Below are 25,039 nucleotides of genomic sequence, written 5' to 3' on the forward strand. Positions count from 1 at the left end.
ACTGTTAAATCCCTGACTGAATTTTGTATGAATATACAGACAGATTATTAAGCATTTATGTTGCAAATACACATTGTGAGAAGTAGTCTTAAATCCTTGACTGGATATTCTATGTACAGAGAGACATGTTATTAGGCATTTATGTATCTGATACACAATATGAAAATTATATTAATAGTCGGCATGGTGTGCCCAACAAAGCTTAGCTAAGCACAGCTAAGTCTTGCCAAACACTGCTTAAACCAGGAATGTTTTGGCAGTGCTTGTCTGGTTTGCGCATTGCTAAGCAGTGTGAAGCACTCCTAAGCAATGCCCGTTTAAGCACTGTTCAGCCCCGCTAAGCTGGTTTGCACACCACTAAATATTGCTCAGCATTGTCAGTTTAAGCACTGCACAGCTGAGATCAGCAGGTCTGCACAGTGCTAAGTTGAAGTGCCACATTTTTAAAAATGGCCCCATGGCAGTAAATGGCAGGAAAACAGACTTAAGTGCAACAGGTGGGAATACAGCCATAACCTGTTGGAGTTTGAACTTGGCAGGAACTATGGTAGGAGTTGAAGAGGGTGCACACTTCCAGGCACAGCATTGGGCATTCTGGAGTCTAGGGTTATGGTTGGACTCCTCGTTAAATACCATGATGTCCAGCTGCTGCAGGCCCAGTACCAGGGATAGGAGTACAAGTTGGATGCCTGGAACCAGCTGACATGCAATCTCACCAGTACAATTGGTATCCCCCACAGATGTGATCAGGGGCATCATAATTATGATGATCTGAAGTGTCGGAAGAGGGATCCCTTGGCCATCTGGGTCCAAGATGCTTGAGATAGGAATGCCCCACAAGTTTGTAAGTATTGTTATCATTGTTTTCCCAAAACCTACTTGAATGTGATAGACAGGTACACACAATGGTGTGTTCTCTCCCACAGCTGTAGAGGAGACAGCACACAACCTATAGTCCCATGCAGGGCACCTGGCCAGGTTGCAGTGTGAGTGTGGTAAGTACAGATGTAACTTGCAATCTATAGTCATATAAACAAGATGGAGTAAATTAGTAACTGCCACTAGGTATATTCAGTTTTGATTGTATTGCAAAGAATGTAGTCATAGACCTGGACTGAAATAAGTGAGGGATTCCAGGTACAGTTAAATAAAGATGAAAGCATGAAACCTGATAATGTTAAGGAAATAAAGTTTCTAGTGCAGTAATAATGTTAAGGAAATTAAGTTTCTACTGCATTAATGATGTTAAGGAAATAATGTTTCTACTGCATTACTAATGTTATGTGAATAAAGTTTCTACTGTATTAATAATGTGAAGGAATAAACGTTTCTACTGCATTAAGTTTTGAAACACAACTGTATTGCAACACCTACATTACATGAACTATTCTTTTATAAAAACTGAAAATATATAGCAATCACTGCATGAAGTCACCCCTAATAAAGCTGTGTTGTGCAATACATGTGTATTTTGGGCTGTTGGTCATGAAATCGAGTATTACAGCTGCTGTGATATAAAAACACAAACAATACCAGTAAGTGATTGAAGGTTAGCTAATAAAGAGTGTTCTGCTAAACTGTAAATGTGGAACTGTACTACATGATATAATGCATTATGATATTTGTTCTGCACTAAGATCTGAAGTCTGGACACTCCAGCACTAAACTGGTTCAATTCCTACCTCACTTCCATCTTCATAAATGACCTTCAATCAATCATCCCTAAATCCACCTGCATACAATCGCCGCTTGACTCCACCTTAATCTGCTAAAATGGTTCACTGACTTAAAACTTCTACTTAACCCAGCTAAAACCAAACTATTACTTTTCTTCCCCAACGTCTTCTCACCCTAGGTAAAGAACTCCCAAACACTAACAACACAACCTTTCATATTAAATCCACTAATGGGACCCTCATAACCCTGTCACCAGTACCAAACTGCTAGGTGTCACTATTGATCATAAGCTCAAATTTGACATACACATTACCCAAACAGTAAAGTCTGTTAACAAAAACTAGGATCTATGTACAGAATTAAAACTTCCTAACTCCCACTACCAAATTAACTATTGTCGTCGCCCATCTCTCTCTCTCCCTCCTGCTCTCGATCCTCTCCTCTTGCCTATAACCACATTGCCAGATTTATTACAGGTTCCCCTTATCACCCATCATTGCCTTAAATCTGCGAAGACTGGGGTGGTTGGAACTGCCAAATCTCCTCAAAAAATAATCAACCATCCTGTTAGAACTCCTCACTGTGCAAAATTCTAACTCCATATACTAACCTCAACAGTCTCCGATCATCAAACAGCATACAGATCCTAACCATTAAAGCAAACAACCTTAGACTTACTTCTTTCGCTATCATTTCATCTCTCCACACAATGGACATGCCCATGTCGAGAACCTGACTAACTACATATCTCATTACTTCTAGTCCACTTTCCCCAGCCATTTCCCTAATTAATTCTAAATCTAAAATTTCTCTTTCTTTAGTAATAAGGAAAATCTCTGATTTCAGTCTATTTTTCAGTATCTTTAACGAAATCAATGTTCTGTGTATAATTTCCTGTCTGTCCTTTAGTCTTATATAACATCTATGTAAAATTTCATTCCTGCATATGTAAGCTGCATTCTCTTGTTGTAACAATACTTTGAATCTTGCAATTTAAATATGTACTTCTATTGTGTATTGGAGCTTTTCTCCCTCGGCCTCTAATACTGGATATGTATGTTAACAAATGTAAAATAAATAAAATAAATAAATAAATAATAGGAATGCCCAGGATATATTGTTTATGTCAGGATCTTCTTGTGTTAACCATTGCATTTCAGCTATATGCATTCCTGCTCTTAGGTATGCTGCTGCAAGCAAGTATGAAACTGTAATAGCTGTAGACTGCAAATATATCATCTGCAACTGTATATGGGTCAAGTAGCCAACCCAGCACTCCAATATGGCTTGTACACATCACAGATATTCCCGCCCACTAGGGGTTTATTGACTACACCTGCATTCCATGTATTAAGCCACAGTTCACCTACTACCTCTGTCATGCATGGATCTCATGCATGTGTGTTCAAGTGTCACGGCAGTCTTGTATTACACTCTACTTCTATTACCAGGTCATATTTTGTTACCAGGTGAACTCTAGGCACATATCAGTCAACCAATATGAAGTAGTGGCTCAGTAGCTCAGTTTGTTAAATGATAGGTGTGATGTACATTTTGTCACACACAGACCAGGGTATGAATGCAGTGACAAGTACTAAATATCATTGAATCAGTTATGTATTGTTATCAGATGTTGTCCGAACAGGAATTACAGGTAAATAAATGGCTATAGTAGTCATTAGAATGGGTTAATAATTTCTGTGTTCAGATGTTCCAGAGTGTTAACATGATTGCTCAACAATGCGATACGATGTCAGAAAATAAAGGCAACAAGTACAATATTAATAAAAGTTAATACAATAAATAAAATGTATAATCTTGGTATGGCTGTATGCCTGCTGTGTCTGCGAATGTCTTCTGATAGTCTATCCCTTGCCTGCCAAGGAGGGTATGATAGTCGTAAACTCTCTGCACTGTGCATGATACATGTCTTTCAAGGGCCACACTGTCATGGACTGTGATCACTGTTGCCTATTCCCTTGGTCACAGATCTATCATGGACATGAGTTATGTCACTAGCACAGTCACACTACATCAGTCCACAGTACATCTTGGTAGTCATATATGTCCCCCTAACATGTAATAGACCCTGTAGTTGTGTACCTTTAAGTGTTACAGTTTGGCCCATATTGTCCCATGTGGATAGCCTGAGAGGTATGTACATGCTACAGAAGCTATGGAGCACTTGTATACATAAAGTAAGCGCAGACCTGTAGAGTATATAAGAGTACTGTTGCAAACAATATAGCCTATACTGGCATTAATGGACTGTATTGCACTCCCCAACCCTTATCTGCATCATTATTTATTATTTTTATACATTGGTATGGTTTACTGTTAACATCTGTTGTTCCAAGATGTTATGCTGGGCCTTGCATTTTATTATTGTTATGTATCACAGTGGTTGCAAACTAGCATACCTTGTTGAATTACCTATGTTGTTGGTCTTATGCTGTAACTGTTGTTGGCATGCTGTTACTATACTGACTGTTATCTCACTTATTGTTGTGTTCCATATGCTACGCAATGTGATGTTACTGGGTTATTTGTGACTTTCTTGCATGCTGCTATAACTAACTAAATGTTCTGTTCATTACTAACCTATACACTTCGAAATACCTCAACACCAAAGATCGACTGGGTAGTCCAGTTCCTGATGATCCACCTACCCTAACTCAGCTGGCAATGGCATCGGGTCCCAGCATGTCTGGGACCCAACCTGTTGCTGCTCCCTCTGCTGGCCCTGCACCACCTATGGGTGGAACCTCCTTAGGCAATGGGGCCCGTCCCCCCAGGAGCAGGTGTGGAGGGGAGGGTTGTCACCCAGGAACAGCTACCAGTGATGGTGCAGAGGACTGTGAACTGTGGCTATGAGGATTGCCTGCACTGGATTGAGGGCAGACTGGCCAACTTGGAGGGACAAGGTGGCCCCGGCACCTACCCCCCATCAGAGCCACCTTCAGGATAGTGAAGGAGCAGTATAGACTGCCCATGGGTAGGGAGTTCAGTCTCACTGCTGCCGTCTTGGGGCACATCACTGTCTGATTCCACAACACCCTCCCCATCTCCCGGTCCAAGGTGTTTACCCCCCTCATGTGTCACATACTGCACCTATATGTTGTCTTGTCTGTCTTGTCTGTTTGCAAATGCAACCTGTCCTACCCAACATACCTCCCCACATGTACCTATATCCCTTCCCCAACATTTCACTCTCTCCTTGAAAAAATAAAAGACATCTGTCCCACAAAAAATATCAATCCATACATAGCTCTCCATTTCACACCTACATCCATTGGACATGATCAATCATTACATGCATTAATCAACACAGTTATTTTGCCCTCACCCATCTCTCTGGGGTGTGAGGCTCCAAATTCCAAATCCAGTACAACCTGCATAGCTATTGCTGTAGAAGAAATGGAGAGCTATGGACCTTTCCTACACCTGTCTTGCACATCCCTATCTGCCTTTCAGTATGTTTTCTCCCCTACTTGCACCCATTTCACCACTTTCCTATCACCTCTTTTTTCTTTTCTTTTTTAAAATTAGCTCGGGTTTAAGTGGAGCTAAGCGGCGCGCAAACCCATTTAAAACTGCTTAAAACTGCCTCAGTCACCTTCTCTGTTTCTGACACTGTTAGACACATCTGCAAAATAATCACCCCTGCTAAGTCTCTAACACAGGACCCTGTCAACTACAGCATAGTGCATTAGCCCACAAGGCCATTCAGCTCAGAAGTAAAACAGCTGATTCCATAAACATATCCTGATTGCTAATGACACACTGTCTGTACACATAATGGGACAATTGGCAGTGTATTTGGGACTGTGATGCAGACATCAAACTAGTACACATCCAAATAAATAATGATGGATGGATGTGAGACCTGAGATAGCAGGTATACTTGTCAACTGCACAGACTGTTGCAGAATGTCCACAGTTATGCCTCCTACTTTTGGCACAGTTGTCACAAAACATTTTCTGTTCACTAACGTACTGACAAGTCAGTACAAAGTGAGGTTAGAAAATCATGACAGACAGTTCAGTGTCAGACGCCATACCCATCCAAACACACATGCTAATGCGACTCCTATGTAACAGACTGTATGCATGCACATATATCTTGCAAATACACTTACTGCAGTATTGACTCATTAGCTCAATCTGTTAAGTCCCTAGTATGCTGTAGTGTGTTGCACTTCAATTACATGCTTGTGAATACAACTAATAATGACTGAGTCCTGCAATTTTATCCAAAATAGGTCACTACTACTGCATTCACTGCTACCCATGTTAGCACAGCAAAGGCCTTTAAGTAGGGTCACACTGCGCAAATATGTATACGCTACCTATATGTCGCCTAACACTCTCCAACTGACACTGTTACATAACATATGTACCTTAAGCACATACTTCACCTGGACTGTTATGGGTACCCTCACCCTGGCTCTTCTGTAATGACAGAGCTGACACTGCTCCCTCACTGACACATACAGCTTGTTGTCCTCCAATGTGTTCATACTCCCCAGTATGAGTCCTGGGAAAAAAAGCAGCAGCTGCAGCCTGCAACAAATGCAACAGTATGTTCAGCTACCTGCTTCAGACCTACCATATCTCACAACCCCCTAGAACAAGAGATCCACACTACACCCATGCATGAAGGGGTGGGAAGGCAGAAGTCAAGCGAGAGGAACATGTGTCACAGTCTGCCCCTACAAACATACACAACTGATAGACCAGCATCTACTGCAGCAGCATGCATATTCTGATGTGCATGATGTATGACACTCACATCTGCCATCTCCCTTACTGCCCTCAACCTATATTGTTTAACACTGAACTGCCACATAATCTGAAAGTCAGTTGATAATCGCCAAACATAACATGCAAAACTGTGGCCATACCACATCAATCCCAACAGTGGATAGTATTTGTATCTAACCTCTGTGATACTATAGTCTCCACACCTCAGTAATGTCCTTCTCAAAATCTAGGAAAGGGGCCAATGCCTACATGAAGGCCTTACATTTTGCACTGTTATGCCATGTCATTGGCTAATGAAATTGCAACCCAGCTGATCTGGATGCAATTGGCAAGTCTGAGCCACTGATTGTTGCACAGGCAATCACTTGGTATTGAGCATTACCTGCAAAAGGCAAGCAGCTGCCTATGGTAAACAAGTCTGCAACTTGCTTTACCAAGACAGACCGCAATTTCAGAATTACTTTTCAGCAGGATTTCTGCACAAAAGGATTACAGCACTCTACCAGGTATGTAATACAAGTCCCCATCTAATGGGATGCAGATGGGAGGATGCAGTTATGGGGAATAGGGATTACAAAAGTAGGCCTCTAGTACATCTCAAGGAATGGCATGTTGCTGATAGTCTGCTGTCCAAAAGCTATAGTCATGCCTTTCAACTCTGCCTATTGTGACTTAGATCACAGCTGTGGCCTTCTCACTCTCTCCTACAATGGTCGGCTCCTGTATGAATGCCACTGGACTGTTTGTTAGTGAGAGTGAGCAATGGTGGACACAGATGACATATCACATGTACTGTCATTCAGCTCCTCTCTGTCTGTGAATGTCACAAAGGAATAGTTCAGACACTGTATCGGTGTCCCTGACTTTCCCTGATGTAATCTGGCTGTGTCACTTTGTTGTAGACATTTATATCTCATCACTTGACAGCTATGGCTACCATACCTGGCAACCCTGTACAGCAGGACTGCAGGTTATAGCCATTAGTAGTGGAGGGGCACAGGCCCAACTTCAGTGACAGAGTGTACATAATGATCATACAAAGTAAAGGTATGAATACAGTAACAGATATTAATGTAGCATAAATTATTTTTTGAGGGTTCTGATATGACAGCCAGATTCTCCACATTCTAAAAACAGCCAACAATAACTGTTCAGCTGTTTGCCAGACATCCACATGTTTCTGGCAAAGGGACGACATATATCAGGCACATGTACACATTCCACAAACATCTGTGTACTGGAAAAATAGGACACCTACAGGTAAGATCCCCTAGGGCACATTTGCATTGCTGTCTGTCATTGTAGCACATGGATGTTGCTGGACTATCCCATATACTTTTAATAACACACACCTACTTGTCAAACAGTGACTGTCTGACATGGTAGTAGGATGTTGACCATAGGGGTCACAACACAGTAGATGGCATTGGTGTGAGTGTAGACATTTACCACACTCCATCACAGCACACAGGGACATAACCGGTATTACTGTTATTTTGCTGATAACCACATACAGACTGTGTTAATAGTTGGTGGGGTATAATGTGGGATGTAGCAGTGCATAGTGCAGGCCAATGTGGATGTGCAGCGTGCATACATAGTGGACAGCAATGTATGTGGTCCTTTGATGTATTCCCCTATTCTTGTCTTTCTAAAATGATGTATAGGTGGAGGTACCCACCATTTACAGCTGTGGCAAATTATGTGATCCTGGATGGCCTAAGACTGCATCACATCATTCTGCTCTCCAGAACTTGCCACAATCGTGAGCAATGTTCAGCAATGTGGGCTGACCTTGTCACAGCAGTCAACTGTGTAGGGCTATAGGACAGAAGCTATGAGCAGGTCCATCACAGGGCAATGCACATGGTAAATGCTGCATGGCAAAGGGCCACTGCTGTGGCCAGGGACTGTGTTGCCCCTGGTGCAGGGCCTGCAGCAGTAAAACCACTCTTGGCCACAAAGGAATTCCTGGCAAACCTGGAATCAACCACCAGCTCCCAAGCATCCATCACCCCATACATCATGGAGGTGGGTGCCACAGCCTCCACAGCAGAGGAGCATACAGGAAAGCCTCCTATGTGCATCACTGTAATACTTTATCAGTCATTGTAGGAGCCTCTGAATACCAGTATACGGATGTCATGTCATTCTGCATTGGGAAAGGGGGGGTTGTTTGTAATGCACACCTTGCACTCATACTCAGAATGTCAGCACTGTAGACAATACCACAGTACCTACAATATATGTTGCTATACCCACATGTTATCCTGTAACAATGCCACATTTGTTATTGCTAACCATACCTCTCCCTCACCTTTCCAAAGGTACGTCAAGTGGGGTCAGACTCCAATATCTTGTACCCTGTGAGTGTGATAATGATTTTATGTGGCTCATATATACCCAAACAATGTTAAGAGCTGCCACTTTGCTTTATACACAACTAATATGCTTAGCCAGAGTACACTACTTACATGTTCATTCTCGGAGGGGTTAACTGCACTGCATTGTATCGGTGATCACAGTAGTGTATGTGTAGGATCAGGAACATATTTGAACTTATTTTTGTGAAGGTTCATGCAGTCTGCTATGGAGGGAGCAATAGTATGTTGAAAACAGGTACACTGTGTTTTAGGTGTAGGTCTATCATATACACTGACATATCACTAATCTCACAGATCTATAGTAGTGGCAACATTAACCGGACATAGCTGCAGTGCATGTGGTTTACTTGGCCTGTTGTGTGTGTGTGTATGATGTAGACTGCATGTGTGATCAGAAATAACATGTGGTATTTGTACTGCAGTTGTGCCAGCTCACCTGTATGTGTGTGTGTGTGAATCACCATACATAATAGTGCAAGTAGTAATGTACTTATTTTGTTTCCTTCTCACAAGTGACCGTGAGGGTTGGAGTTTGTCTCCCTCACAACCTAATGTCAGTGTTTCATCAGACTCTGATGATGATGGTGGCCATGGTGAGGTATAGGTGGGTTTTCTGGGGGGGTGAATCTGTCCCATGGGTTGACATCCCACTTCCTCCTCCTTTGTCCCCACACACAGTCAGTATGCCCACACATACCCAGTCCCCTGTGGCCACAGATATCGGACAGTCAGAGTGTGGCTGCATCCAACAGGAGAGTGTGATGACAATGGCATCAGTGAGTGCAGACACTGGCCGTAGCCAGACAGCTGGTGAAGACCCACACAAGCAGATTACAGGGGTGCTTGAAGCAGGACTACTGCCCATCCACCACCTGTCACAGGTGTCACATCATGAGTTACCCGATGCATGTCGGTCCATTATGAAGTCACAGGCACATTCCAAACACAACACCAGAAGGATGATCAGGATCATAGATGCATCACTGTCTGACATCCATGACTCCCTCTATCACATTGGTAACACCATGCATCATTTCACTGATGTAGTAGACAGACGGTGGGGTCCCTGAGGGCACATTGTCTGTGCTAGAACATGTGGTGGGAGTAGGGAGTCAGACATATGGCCTTAGGTCAGTAACAACATCTGCTGAGAGTCCACGTGGCCATGCACATTCGCGATTCCATACTGGCAGTATCTCTATCACTACAGAAGGGAGGGTGTTGTCCACACCACAATGTGGCAGGCCATGGGCATTTGGTCCTGGGCTGTCCCATGAGGGACACGGGCCCAGCAGACACCATTCACTGTTAGCGGCTAGTACCCTATCTGACCCTGGGCATGGTGGTGCCAGTGCCACTCCTGGCAGAATCAGTTCCTGTGTTCATGGCCAGAGACAGTAAACTGTCCATTCTGACATGTACGGTCCACAACTGTTCAACATACCCACATGCAGGGCTAGCACATGGCTTGACTGTGTACGCACATACACTGATACATCACTGTCACATGCAGGTTACCAACAGGTACACACGGCATCTCTCCATGGCCCAGCTGACCAGCACCCCTTCCTGACTCCCACACATGAAGTCAACTGTTTGGCACAGTCTTGGCCTCTGGCACCCCCACACCACACCCTGTGCATGTGATGATACCTGTACCACATACTTGTCATCCATACCATCGATGCAGGGAAATTGAAATATACGTTTGATGCACAGGGTCTATAGTACAGTACATGACATGTTGCAGTGCGGTTGTGTTATGCATGACAGGTGCTGTATGCTGGGATGTGTCATGAGTACATGACAAACTGATTGTGCCGTTGTTGCCTGATGTTAGATTGGCAGGGTTGTTGCAGACTGACAGCTGTCTCTCTGAAGTTTGTATGTTTCTGTTGCCGAGGTCTGAGTGGCTATGCTGTGGAGACTTGCTGGCAGTAGAGCAGCTCAGGATGGCCTGGTTGCAAAGCAGAAGTATGACATCAGCAAGGAACAGCTGTATATGTGCATGGTTACCTAGGTGCATATGTGTAGAACAGTGTGCCAAGGGCAATGGGAGCAGACATCATAATCCTGCAAGCATACCCTGTGACAATGCATCCTAACTTTGCTACGTATCACCTGGGTGTTCCATACCTACAAATGTAGGTGCTCGGGAACCCATCGGCAGCGGAACTCTTGAAATAATAAGGCACCCAACCGGCCCCCCCCCCCCCCGAAAGGCTTGTTACATTAGGAGACTGCTGCTCGTGGCGTACGAACATCTCAAGCAGTCAAACTCTATATTTTCCTAACTCTAAAACTAAAAAGGAGACAGGAACTCTTGAAATAATGAGGCACCCAACCAGCCCGCCCCCCTTGAAAAGCTTGGTACACTAGGAGTCTGCTGCTTGTGGCATACAGACATCTCAAGCAGTCAAACTCCATGTTTCCCTACTCTAAAACTAAAAAGGAGACAAGGAACTCTTGAAATAATAAGGTACCCGACCAGCCCTCCCCCCCTGAAAGGCTTGGTACATTAGGAGACTGCTACCCATAGTGTACGGACATCTCACAGAGTCAAACTCCATATTTCCCTAACTCTAAAACTAAAAAGGAGACAAGGTTAACATTTTTCACTAAGTTATCCTGAAAACTATTTGGACTTAATAGATTAGTGTTCTGCTCGGGGATCTGCAGCACTAGCACCATCCCAACAGGACACCCAATAGTCTACCAGTCTCATTAGCTATACTTGTACACTAAAAGACAAAAAGAAAGCATTCAAACTGGAACCTTAGTTTGAGAGACAGACTTACAGAACTATCTGCAAATATATAGAGCTGAGTATACTTTTCTGCATTATTCTGTATTATAGAGCTAAATTCTTTGCTTAGATATCTGTTGTATATATATATATATATATATATATATATATATATATATATATATATATATATGTATAGAACAGTATATATTTTTTGGCTTTATAATTTGCACATTCCTCACAACTGTGTTGAAACTTTTTCCCCACCCCCACCCCCTCATTTCCTGCCTTGTCTTCAGCTATATAAATGAGCTAGTGTTGTGTGTCCTGTTAATTAACAATCTGCATTCAAACTGGAACCTTAGTTTGAGAGACAGCCTTACAGACTATCTGCAAATATATAGAGCTGAGTATATTTTTCTGCATTACTCTGTATTATAGAGCTAAATTGTTTGCTTAGATATCTGTTGTATATATGTATAGAGAGAACAGTATATATTTTTTGGCTTTATAATTTGCACATTTCTCACATCTGTGTTGAAACTGTTTTTCCCCACCCCCCGTCCCAGTTCTTGGTTGTAGTTAAATTTGGTGGCTTTTGCAGTGCCCGCCTCACTGTAGATTTGATCTAAGACACTCCCCCAGGCCCATCTCTTTACCGCATTCTACCTAATTAACCCTTTTTGCACTTGCTTTTAGTCTTTTTTTATTTAATTACATTTTTTCAAACTGTGTGTGGACTAATATTGCTACATATTCAAGTGTGCCAGCTTGCACTGCATGAGAATTGTATTTACTACTGCTTTTGCTACTTTTCTGAAAAAAAAAATTCATCTGCTTTTACTGTACTTGTGTTTCTTCCTACTTTATTTTGCTTTTGCGTCATCTTAAAAGTACTCAATTGTATTTATTACTGCTTGGTGTAACTCATTCTAAGCCTTTTAGTTTCAACAGTTGGGCTTCAGACCAGTTGTTTTATATTGAGAGGGTTTGTAGTCTGCACTGTAGTGGCAGAACAGGTAGCTTACGTCCTTCTAAGTTGGGAACTGCTGATTGAGGGCTCAGTGTCTGTTATTCTAAAAGTGTATTAATTCTGGTTTAAGCATTTGGGCTTTCAGGCCAGTTATTTTACATTAAGAGGGTTCGTGGTCTGCACTCATGTGGGAGGAGAGGCTGGACTCTGCCCTTCTGAGCTGTGAATTTCTGGTTAAAGGCTTATAGTGCATGCATATCTGAACTGCTTCTTACTGAAATTGGTACACCTTGTTTGCTGTAGCATAGACTAGATCCAGGCCTGCTGAATCTAGCTTTGTTTGTATAACTTGAGCACTAATCCAGGCATTCTTTAAAGTATTCAATTGTATTTATTACTGCTTGGTAGTAACTTGATTAAAGTGTAGCTATCATTCTAAGTCTTTTGGATTAAGCACTTGGGCTTCAGACCAGTTGTTTTACATTAGGAAGGTTTGTGGAATGCACTGTGGTGGCAGGACAGGTAGCTTTCATCCTTCTAAGTTGGGAACTGCTGATTGAGAGCTCAGTGTCTGTTATTCCTAAAGTGTATTAGTTCTGGTTTATGCACTTGGGCTTCAGGCCAGTTATTTTACATTAAGAAGGTTTGTGGTCTGCACTCTTGTGGGAGGAGAGGCTGGACTCTGCCCTTCTGAGCTGGGAATTTCTGGTTAAAGGTTTATAGTGCCTGCATATTTGAACTGTTTCTTACTGAAATTGGTACACCTTGTTTGCTGTAGCATAGACTAGATCCAGGCCGGCTAAATCTAGCTTTGTTTGTATGCTTGATGTTTGTTTGCTTGTTATTTCCCTGGAACGCTAATTCCACCTAAAATGCAGCTTCTCAGCGCTTCTGTGGATCCCTAGTGATATCTGCATTGCTTACTGTACTTATTTCCTTGCTTCACTTGAAAGAAAGTTACTGTTTGTCATTTTTGCATTAAAGTTACCTGTAACACATTGCACTTAAGTTACCTGGCACTTGCTCACTAAAGCAATTATATATGTCAGCACTAAAAATTAAAAGCACTACACCTTCACTCCCCATTGGCCCTTGTTTTCAATTATAAAGGAATTCCCAATATTATTCTAGCATGTCCAAAGGTCAGTTGTCAATCTCCTCTCCAGTCCAGCTGGTGAACCTGGGAATCCTGAGGCAATCTTACAACTGCCTCATGTACACGGACAACCCTCTCCTCCTCCCGAAAAATTCCAACACATGTGAGAGATGCAACCATATATCCAAACTGGAGGCTAAGCTCTCTCAACTCAGTACTGGCATAACCAGTCAGGAGGAGAAGGAAACCACACTCACTACAATTCCATTCTCACATGGACCTACCAAGACAGCAAACCAAACACATAATCACACAAAAACATACTTGGAGGCTCTAATTAAAGATCGGCCTAAGCAGCAGAGACCTTCAAAGCAGAAACCCAAGCAACCACTACCCCAAAACAAAACACGTGCAACACATATCTCACAAAGCCAGTGTGCCAAACAGCCACAGCCCTTAAGGCTAAACAACACACCTGATACACTTGTAATAGGTGACTCTATCGTCAGGCACACTGACGTCCCGCTCACCAGGCTGAGCAAGGAGAAGGTCATGGTGAGCAGCCTATCAGGCGCTAGGATCCGCCACATAACACAAGCATTCAGGTCACTCCAAGGCAAGTACAAGTATGACTCAGTCATTGTCCATGCTGGTGTGAATGACCTGAGATGTACCTCCCTGGACTACATGAAAAGAGACATAGAGGAGCTCTCTGAGCATGTAGCCCTGGCCGGTATGACCCTGACCTTGAGTAGCATCTTACCCTTACCAAGAATGATGCCACAATATGAAGACAAGATGATCAATTTCAACAATTGGCTTAAGTACTGGTGTCATTCAAAAGGGATCCAATGCCTGTCAGTGTGGGATGCTATGCTCGACAAGCCACGATGCTTCGCTAGGGATGGCTTGCACCTGTCACCCCTGGGCTTTCGGATATTGGCAAAGGCTCTTGCTACCCCCATAGTGCCTTTTTTAGGCAAGGCTCAAAAGACAAACCCACCTCCATAGGTATCACAAGGGATAAAAAACTAAGAGTAATGCTACTCAACGCCAGAAGTCTAAACCTCAAGATGCACGCACTTGAAACTCTCCTTAGCATGGATAACATCGATATCTGTGCAGTAACAGAAACCTGGTTCAGGGCTCCCGAGAGCACCCCAGCACTACCAGGTTATACCTCATACCATGCTTTTCGGCCCCAAAACTTGGACCGAACCACAAAAGGAGGGGGAGTATCGATATTCATCAAAGATACCCACACCTCCAGGTTGGTAGCAAAGCACGAAGCATCAGAGACTATCCATGTACAACTAACAGTGGGTAAAACTGCCTTCCAGTTTATAGCCTGCTACAGAGCACCCTCCTAAACCCAGGAACCCCACTCGGCCTTCCTGAGAACACTGGAAAATATGAAGGTCTCTCCAAACACCATTATATTGGGTGACTTCAACTACCCAAACATAGACTGGGAGCATCACTCTAGCTCCAACACCCTAGCCCAAAGGTTTCTAGAATTCATAAACTCAAATGCTATGGAACAACTTGTTAACACTCCCACAAGAGGGGAAAACATGCTGGAACTGATCATTACCAACATGTGGACTCTATGCTCCAGACCAGAAGTGTATCCCTCACTGGTAAGATCAGACCATAAACTGATCTCACTGGATATTCACATCCCAACCCCACCCCCTGCCCAGAAAACCACAGTGAAAAACTTCTCTAAAGCAAATTTCACACTCCTCAAAACCGAGGTGGAATCCTTCAAAGCCCCCGGGCCTGTGGAAAATATGGCCCAGACCGCAGAATCCTTTATAAATGCATTATATGAACACCTTCAGGAATGCATGGATCATGCAATCCCAAATAAAACCAAGACCCAATCCTCCAAAGGCAGACGTCCTGTCTGGTGGACCCCAGCCATAAACAAACTATACAATAGAAGGAGGAAGCTACTACATGATAGAGCAAAATCCCAAAAAGGGAAGGCATCTCTGATCAGTATTAGCAAAAAACTAAGGGCACTCATAAAATCGTCTAAGGCCAGCTTTGAGAGAAAAATTGCACAGGACACTAAGGATAATCACAAGGCTTTCTTTAGTTATGTTAGGAACATGGGTGTGAATTCCCAGATATGCTCAGAATTAGTCCAAAATGACAAAAAATACAACGAACCTACAGACATTGCCAACATCCTAGCTGACAGGTTCAGCGCAAACTTCTCCCCCCCCCACCAAAAGGGCAAATATCTATCCCAGCAGAGTGCTGCCCCCCTGACATCTCAGATGCTCAGGTAAGAGCCGCCCTCTGCAAAGCAAAAAACACAGCATCAATGGGACCAGACGGTGTCCCATGCTGAGTCCTACATGAACTCCAAGAAGAGCTAAACCCAAACATAAAACTACTGTTCAATCTTAGCCTTACTACAGGATATGTACCCAAAGAGTGGCGTACAGCAACAGTGGTCCCTCTCCACAAAGGTGGTGCCTCAATGGACCCTGGAAACTATTGCCCCATAAGCCTGACTAGCTTGGTCTGCAAAGCTATGGAAAGGATCATCATGGACCTCATAAATAAAGTCATTGGGGACCTACAGACACTGGATCCTACCCAGTTCGGCTTTGTTAAGAGCAGATCCTGCCTCCTAAACCTGGTCGACTTCTTTGAAACAGTCACTAAGGCCATTGATGAAGGGAAGGTGGTCCACACAGCCTACCTGGCCCTCGCAAATGGCTTTGATACAATATCCCAGTCGGGCATTATAGATAAGCTCACCAGCTTAAATATAAACCCCTATGTCACTAGATGGGTTGCAAACTGGCTCAAGGATAGAACCCAAATGGGTAGAATTGCTGGAGCCATGTCAGACTCCAAACCAGTTACAAGTGGCGTCCCACAAGGCTCAGTCCTGGGACCTCTCTTGTTCGGTATATATTTCTCGGAAGTACAGGCCAACACAGAAGGACTGTGGCTGACCAAGTTCACAGATGACTGCAAACTGGGTGCCATAATCGACTCTCCAGCCTACACAAGCATCCTCCAAAAGGGCCTCATAGAAACAGACAACTGGTGCCAGAGCCATGGCCTCAAGCTAAACGCCAAAAAGTGTATAGTCATCCCCTTTGGCACAAACAAAGTGCCCACAAATTACCACATAGGTGGTAATCCATTAAGTACAGAAGAAGTAATTAGGGACCTGGGGACCCAAGTTGATAGCAATCTCTCATTTGACAACCACGTGGCCAAAGTGGTTAGAAAAACATTTTATAAATCCCACCTAATCATGAAGGGATTCACATCTAGATTAGGGGAGGTCATCGTGCCTCTTTCTCATCCCTCATCAGGCCCATAATCGAGTACAATGCCCCTTTTGGGATGTACCTTACCAAACACCTGCAGCAACTGGAAAGCTCCCAAAAGTACCTCACAAAGAGGATCAAAGGGCTCAAACAGATGCCATATGCTTCCCGGTTAAAGAAACTGCAGCTCTACTCAGTGGCATACCGCCTGCTCAGAGGCGACCTGTGCCTGATGTATAAAGCCATGTCCAACCCGGAATTAAGGGACATGCTGCACCTCAAAAAATCCAAATCCCATTGAGCTACACGCTCGAGAGACTTGAACCTCAGCACTGAAATAAATAGGACATGCTGGAGGGTCAGATTCATAACCCAGAGGTTCCCTTCACTCTGGAATAAAATCCCAGTCCAGGTTAGGCAGAGTCCCTCATTGACTCTCTTCAAGAGGAATCTTGATGAGTGGATGGGAGATCGTAGGTTTACCCCGGGTATCACTTCTGTGTCACTGTTAGACAGAGGCACAGTATACTAACCTCGAAAAAGGGCATAGCAAAATTAATTTAAAATGGGTGGCGAAAGCCAAACATACTCTGGCTAGACTTATACATGCCCTAGGGCAGATAGCCTAGTATGAACCTATGATCCTATGAACCTATGAAAAGAAAAGAAACCCATTAAGGTAATAAGAAAACTTGATAGGGAATCATGATTTACTTACTCCCATTCATTTCTCTTTCACTGCTCTACCCAACTTTGCATACAGATTAGCTCTGCACTGTCAAGGTCTGATTGGTTATCCTGCACATACACTCTCAGCATTTCCACAAGTTAGGACAGCATCACTCACACACAGCATTTCCTCCTACCAGGACAGTATTTCCACCAACCAAGAAGCTGTTATCTACGAACACTTGAACCACTGAAGTGAGGTATCATATACCTGTGCTTTCCGCACCATCATTTTTAAACGCTAGTGCTTGGGAACCCATCAGTGATGGTGAGAAAAAGCCTGCTTTATTTGTACTTGTTTAAACTGTGCTAATACAGTTTAGAGATTTATTTGCTGTATGAGGAAAGCTTGCTTTATTTTAAGTGTTGAAACTGTGCTAATACAGCTCAGGGATTTATTGCTGTATGTGGAAATGTGTGCTTTATTTCTAATTGTTTAAACTGTGCTAAAACAGTCTAGGGATTTATTGCTGTATGAATTACAGAGAAATGCTTAAGAATTAAAATATAATTATTAAGAGGTTGTCAGTAGCTCATGTGTATTGCGTAGCATTAACGGGTATGGGAAATGAGAACTGACAATGTTCTTGTACTATCGCCTCCTGGTAGCAACCTGAAATTGTAATACTGGCAGATGTAAAAGAAATAATGTATACATTTTTTTTCTCACCCTCACATACGTGTGTACTGAAATGAGTAACATAAATTTGCTCTATTGGTTGGGGAAAGGCAAACAAAGTTGGGGTTGTATAAATGCTGGGGACTGCCTCTCATATTGTTTTCTTTTCTTTCTATGCTAGCGTTCAGCTGTGTAACTGTTTGTAATCAGCTAACGTCTATTTGTTCTATTTATCCTAATAGAGCCAAAAACTACTGTGTTTGTAACTAGCATCACATGTGTACTGAAAAATGGGACATAATTATATAGTATTGGTTGGAAGAAAGCAGACATATTTTGTATAGTGGTAAATGCTGGAGACTATCTCTATTATTGCTTTTTGATACAGTGGTCATGCTACCTATGCTCTAGTGATTGGTAAACCCCTATTGCAGAATCATCATACTATTAGAGCTACAATAGAATGTACTTTTTGACTAGCTTTTACAACTATTACCTAACTTACTGAACTGTTAATTACTATTAACGGGAATGTACATCTGGAGACTAAATGTTTTGTTAAAACTGCATATGTACTGTAACATATCTGTCTTATTGTGCTTCAGTGAATATTTCTGAGTGGATGAGGTCCTCTATTATTGCCCTAACCAGTTCCCATATCTTCCTTTCTACTTCCTAGGAACTCTTGAAATAATAAGGCACCTGACCAGCCCACCCCCTGAAAGACTTGGTACATTAGGAGACTGCTGCTCGTGGCGTACGGACATCTCAAGGAGTCAAACTCCATATTTCCCTAACTCTAAAACTAAAAAAGAGACAAGGTTAACATTTTTAAACTAAGTTATCCTGAAAACTATTTGGACTTAATGGTTTAGTGTTCTGCTAGGGGGTCCGGAGCACTAGTACCATCCCATGGGCACCCAATAGTCTACCAGTCTCATTAGCTATACTTGTACACTACAAAACAAAAAGAAAAGAAACACATTAAGGTAATAAGAAAACTTGGTAGGGAATCGCGATTTACTTACTCACATTCATTTCTCTTTCACTGCTCTGCCAAGTCCCTGCATACAGATTAGCTCCGCACTCTCGCAGTCTGTTTGGGCCCACTCCGTTCGCCTATGGCTCACTTCGCTCCCCTACCCTGCCCCCAATTGTCACCCACCCACACTTCTCCTACCTTTATTCTAACCCATCATCACCTGACCACACCTTCTACCAATCAGTAACCTCTACTCCATAAAAAGCCACACCAATTATATACATCCTTGCCTGTACAATCACAAAGCAAAAAACAGCCATGCTCTCACATCTACCTCGACCTATAAACCTTAGCAACCCTTACACCAAACTACTACTCCCCCATAAAACTCAATTCACCTTAGGATTTCTCTTCCTAAACTTCACATACCTAACAAACATTACCTGTATACATACAAACACTCCACAGGAAAACACTTTATTCCATACTATACATAGTTCCATAAAGACTAACTCACACATAAACCTTCTTATCAGTCCCACATTTTTCAGAGACAGCTCAATACTATACATACATAAATTCCACATAACTACATCTTACACTACTAAAATATCACTCGGATTCAATTTAGAAATAGCACACAGAATTAAACACATAATACTAATTACAAAGTGCCTATTTATATCAGGTGACATACACCCAAACCCAGGTCCATTTATTACCCCACCCTCAAACAAACAAAACTCTGACCTGCTAATTCTCAACATCAATACCAGGACCATATCCAATAAGCTTCCTGACCTACATGCATTTATTACCTACTACTCCCGAGACATACTAACAATCATTGAAACCTGGCTAAAACATATCACCCAAAATGAAGAAATCCTCCCACCAGGTTACAACATCCTAAGGCTAGACAGGGTAGCCAAAGAGGGAGGCGGAATTGCAATTTTCTTTAAAAATCACATAAAAATGGAACCTCTACAAATCCCACTTCCCAAGTTTCACAATGCCGAAATCTTAGGTACAATTCTATACTTAAACAATAAGAAAATAATTAATAGCCTTTGCTGTTATATCCCCCCCAGGAAACGACTCCCCTGCTATTGAGGAAATTTTACAGTGGATCTCAGAGAACATGCAACAGAAAACTATCTTACTAGGTGATCTAAACACAGACAGGGTAGCCTGTAACTCAAACAACCCCACTAGTCATATTAATCTCTTTGGTTTTTCACAACTCATTCAAAAAACAACTAAAGTTGATAAAAAAAATGCCACAAACAATCCATTCTAGATTGGACACTAGTTAATTGCTCAAAACAAAACTACCAGACAGGTTGTCTAACAAATGGTTTCAGTGACCATCTCCCCACATTTCTCCTATGCAAACACACCAACATACCCAAGCCCATAACCTTTAGACAAGTAAGTGATGACCGTAAACTAAACATACAACTCGAATCTAAAACAAACTACCTGGAAAGCACTACTAACCCTAGGTCTGGACCAAGCTCTTGAATACTTTAATAATACTCTCTTAAATGTCCTCAACAATATCGCACCCATTACAAAAATCAGAATCAAGGTAAACTATGCACCACGGCTGAGTAGGGACACATGAGTAGTGATAAAGCTTGGAAAATCTGGAAAAGGGATAACACTAGCATAGCCAAACAAAATTTCCCAACAACTCAGAAATCAGGCCAAAAAACAAACCAAACTAGACAAAAATAACTATTTTCTTGGGGTACAAAACAAACACTCAAAAGACCCCCAAAAGTTTTGGCATGCAATCAACTCTTTTCTAAAACTAGAAAAAGCTGTCACACCAGCCCCCCTCCTCAGACAATACCATAGACATAGCATCCCAATTAAATCACTATTTTACATGATCCATCTTAACTCTATCCTCCCAGATAACCAATAGCACCCATACACATATGCCTACCAAATGCTCCAACATCATCCCCTCTTTTGCTCTCTCACCAGTTCCTACTTCCGCTATTAAACAACTCCTAAAACTAAAGGCAACCACCATTGCAGGCTGACAGTCTACCAGCCAACTTCCTAAAATTGCTGCTGAATCCCTATCTTACCCAGTTTTTATCCTCATCAACCGCTCCATACAGGAAGCGTACATCCCCCAACTCTGGAAAGTTTCATATATTATACCACTTCATAAAGGTGGCAGCTCTCATGAATTCTCAAACTACCATCCTATTGATATTCTATCCCCATTATCTAAACTGCTTGAGAAATGTATTCACTCTCAAGTCATGAAATTCCTACACACACACACACACACACACACACACACACACACACACACACACACACACACACACAAAATCTTCTTTCCCCCACCCAACATGGCTTCTGGCAAAATTACAGCAAAACTGCTCTCCTATCTTTCACCAAACAGGTCAACCTTCACAGAAATAACAATAATTTTGTCTCTGCAATATTTTTAGATCTGTCAAAAGCATTTGATATGGTTTCACACTCTAAACTTCTAGACTCCCTGGCCTCAATATCCTTTTCCCCTTCTACTATTGCCTGGTTTAAAAGCTGTCACATAGGCAGCAATCAGTTCAATGGCAAGGTATGCAATCTCCTTTACTCCCAGCTACAATAGGCATATCACAAGGCTCAGTTTTAGGCCCACTACTCTTTTCCATATTTACCAACAATCCACCCAGCATGCCTGCCTTATACAGTATGCTGACGATTCGACTGTTATCTGCTCTGCTCCCACACTCTCCACTCTGCAACAACTCACCCAAGAATCCTTCAGTTTTGTAGAATGTTGGATTACTTATATCCAACTAATACTAAATTAAATTGCTACTCTTAACCCCCAGCAAATCTATACCTACCCCCACATCCTTTTCAATCTCTTCCATAAATGGTACCATCATATCTCCATCTGACCACACCAAACTCCTAGGTGTCGAAATTGACAATAACCTACTCTTCAATGTCCATATCTCACAAACCATAAAAAAGATCAACAAAAAATGGGAACCCTATATAGGCATAAACAATTCCTCTCTGAGCAGGCACAGATCACTCTAGTCCAAACCTATTTTCTCTCCACCTTAATGTATGCTGCACCAATTCTTACCTAACTCAAAAAACTTGAACTTGCTAGACTAGAATCATGCTACAATAAAATTGCCAAGTTTGCTAATAACTCCACCTTCAGAACCCATCACTGCCAATCCCTAAGGAAGCTAAAATGGCTAGAACTTCCACAGCAACTCAATTACCACCAGCTAGTCATTGCCTTTAATATTGTTAGACATCCTGAAAAAAAACTTAGCACTAAGCCAGTTACTCTGTCCATATAGAACAAATTGTCCTATCTGATCTACTAAGAAATCTCTCCTCTCCATCTCTAAAGCTAACAACAACTCAGGGAAATCTCTTTTTTCTCCTGCCATAGCCAGATCCTGAATAGCCTCCCCCTTCCCTGACCTCTGTCCCCACTAACACACATTTCAAACATGCTCAAAAATCACATCTTATGAATACATGGCTATGTCCATGCATCACATGAACCTCACAATCTCAGCACTCTATACACCTTCCTTCCACCCCTACTGTCAAAATGATACAAGTAGGTATTTGTATAAAAATAATGTTGTATCACGGGATTTTTTATTTCTTTAACTCCACCTTACTAATCAATGTTTTTCAAAGTTGGATATATGAGACACTCTCATTTACTAACCTACTGCTGATGTTTTGTTTATATGTTTAGTCTGCATTGTGTCTGCTTATCTCTGTACCTATGTCAATGTTCAATGATGTATGATTGCTTGTATTACCTTGTTGATGTAAATGCAATTGTGGAGCTTTTCTCCCTGGGCCTCTGCTGTAAATGGACCTGTGTCCAGTCGGCCTATCCCGGTAAACAAATGTAAAATAAAAATAAATAAAAAATAAAAATAAAGATAGCATTTATGCATAGTTAAGATGTGGGCTATTTAGGGCCAGCAGCTACTCACAAGGCCTTAATATGCATAACCATTGCAGACACATATGCAAGACAGAAACACTGCTGAATGGGGGTATATTTACACACACACACACACACACACACACACACACACACACACACACACACACACACACACACACAGTTGCCCTTTGTGAGATTATAATCCCTACCTATCTAGTAGTAGATACTATAGTACTACATGCTTATCACATGTGCCAAGGAGCTTATGTATTCTGAGAGTGTCAGCCAGTGCTATTAAGGTGGATGACATCAGCAGGTCCTGTAAAGGAGGACAATGTGGAGTTGACATGGCCTGCAAATGTATAACCATGGCACATAAGTGACGAACACGCTGCTGCAAGGGGGTATATTTACACCCAAACACAAACACTTAGTTGCCCTTTATGAGATTAGAACCCCTGCCTATCTAGGTAGTGTTACACCATTGTACTATGTACTTATTGCATGCACTACTGAACTTATGTGTTCTGATAGTGTCTGCCAGTGCTGTTAAGGTGGATAACATCAGCAGGCCCTGTAACGGAGGACAATGAGGGGGCTGACATGGCCTGAAAATGTATAACCATTACACACAGATAGGTGAGGCAGACTCCCTGCTGCAAATGGGTGTATTGTTAGCACCCCTACCTACCCAGTAGTTTATACTATTGGACTACGTAATTATTGCATACACCATGGAACATATGTGTTTTGACAGTGTCTTCCACTGCTGTTATGGTGGATGACATCAGCAGCTGTTGACAGGGAGGTCACTGTTGTGGAGCACACTAGTCAGAGGGCCATAAAATGATTGCCCATTGCACAGACATAGGCCTGATGGGATGTCTGTACTGCTGTATGGGAAATATGTAAATATACACACAAGGTGGGTGATGTGAGATTAGGACCCCTGCCTACCTACTATTACACTCTTCAGCTCACTGTACTACTTGCACGTGCCACCGGTTACATTTGGTGTGCAAGTGGCTGCAGCACTACATCACTCCACACCTTCATGTGGTTCTATATAAATATGTATGTTACCTCTATATAGTTATGTATGTTATATATGTTACTTCTATATATCCATATATATATATATATGTATATATATATATATATATATATATATATATATATATATATATATATATATGTGTGTGTGTGTGTGTGCGCTACATACTGATAGATAAGGGATATCATGTCTGAGGGGGATAGGGAGAGACAGATACATATACATACCTGTCTGTTTGCAAAGTGATATATTCACATCTCAGTTGTTTAGGCATATGAGCCATCAGACATGGGCCGAAATTAGCTAAGTTTAGAAACATGTCCAGTGTGACATCAGTACTTACAAGATGACCCCAGGCCAGACCTACCTGTACTCCAGTTCAAGAATTTGCGTGCTACAGCCAATTGGCTGCTGCACCTGATTCATCAGTCCAGCACCTCCCTGATATTATGTCCAAAGGATTCCCCAGCTGTGTGCTGAATGTAATATATGACCCATACCTAGGGCATGTACAGATTGTAATCGACTGTACAGGGTTTTGCTTCATATGTGTGGTATGTTTTACATAGCATTGTGATTTTCTGGTACATCAGTGGCAAATCATTATAGATTTATGTTAGGAATGGATGGCAGACAGCTGATTTATTGACTCCATCCCCAGCAGAGAATCCATGCTACTGGATGACCTGTTATCCTCTACATTGCCTTCATTTGTGTGGTCACTAGTTAATCCTTCTCCTTAT

Source organism: Protopterus annectens, chromosome 4.part0 (assembly GCF_019279795.1).
Source record: "Protopterus annectens isolate FY-2018-M chromosome 4.part0, PAN1.0, whole genome shotgun sequence".
NCBI classification, from domain to species: Eukaryota; Metazoa; Chordata; order Ceratodontiformes; family Protopteridae; genus Protopterus; species Protopterus annectens.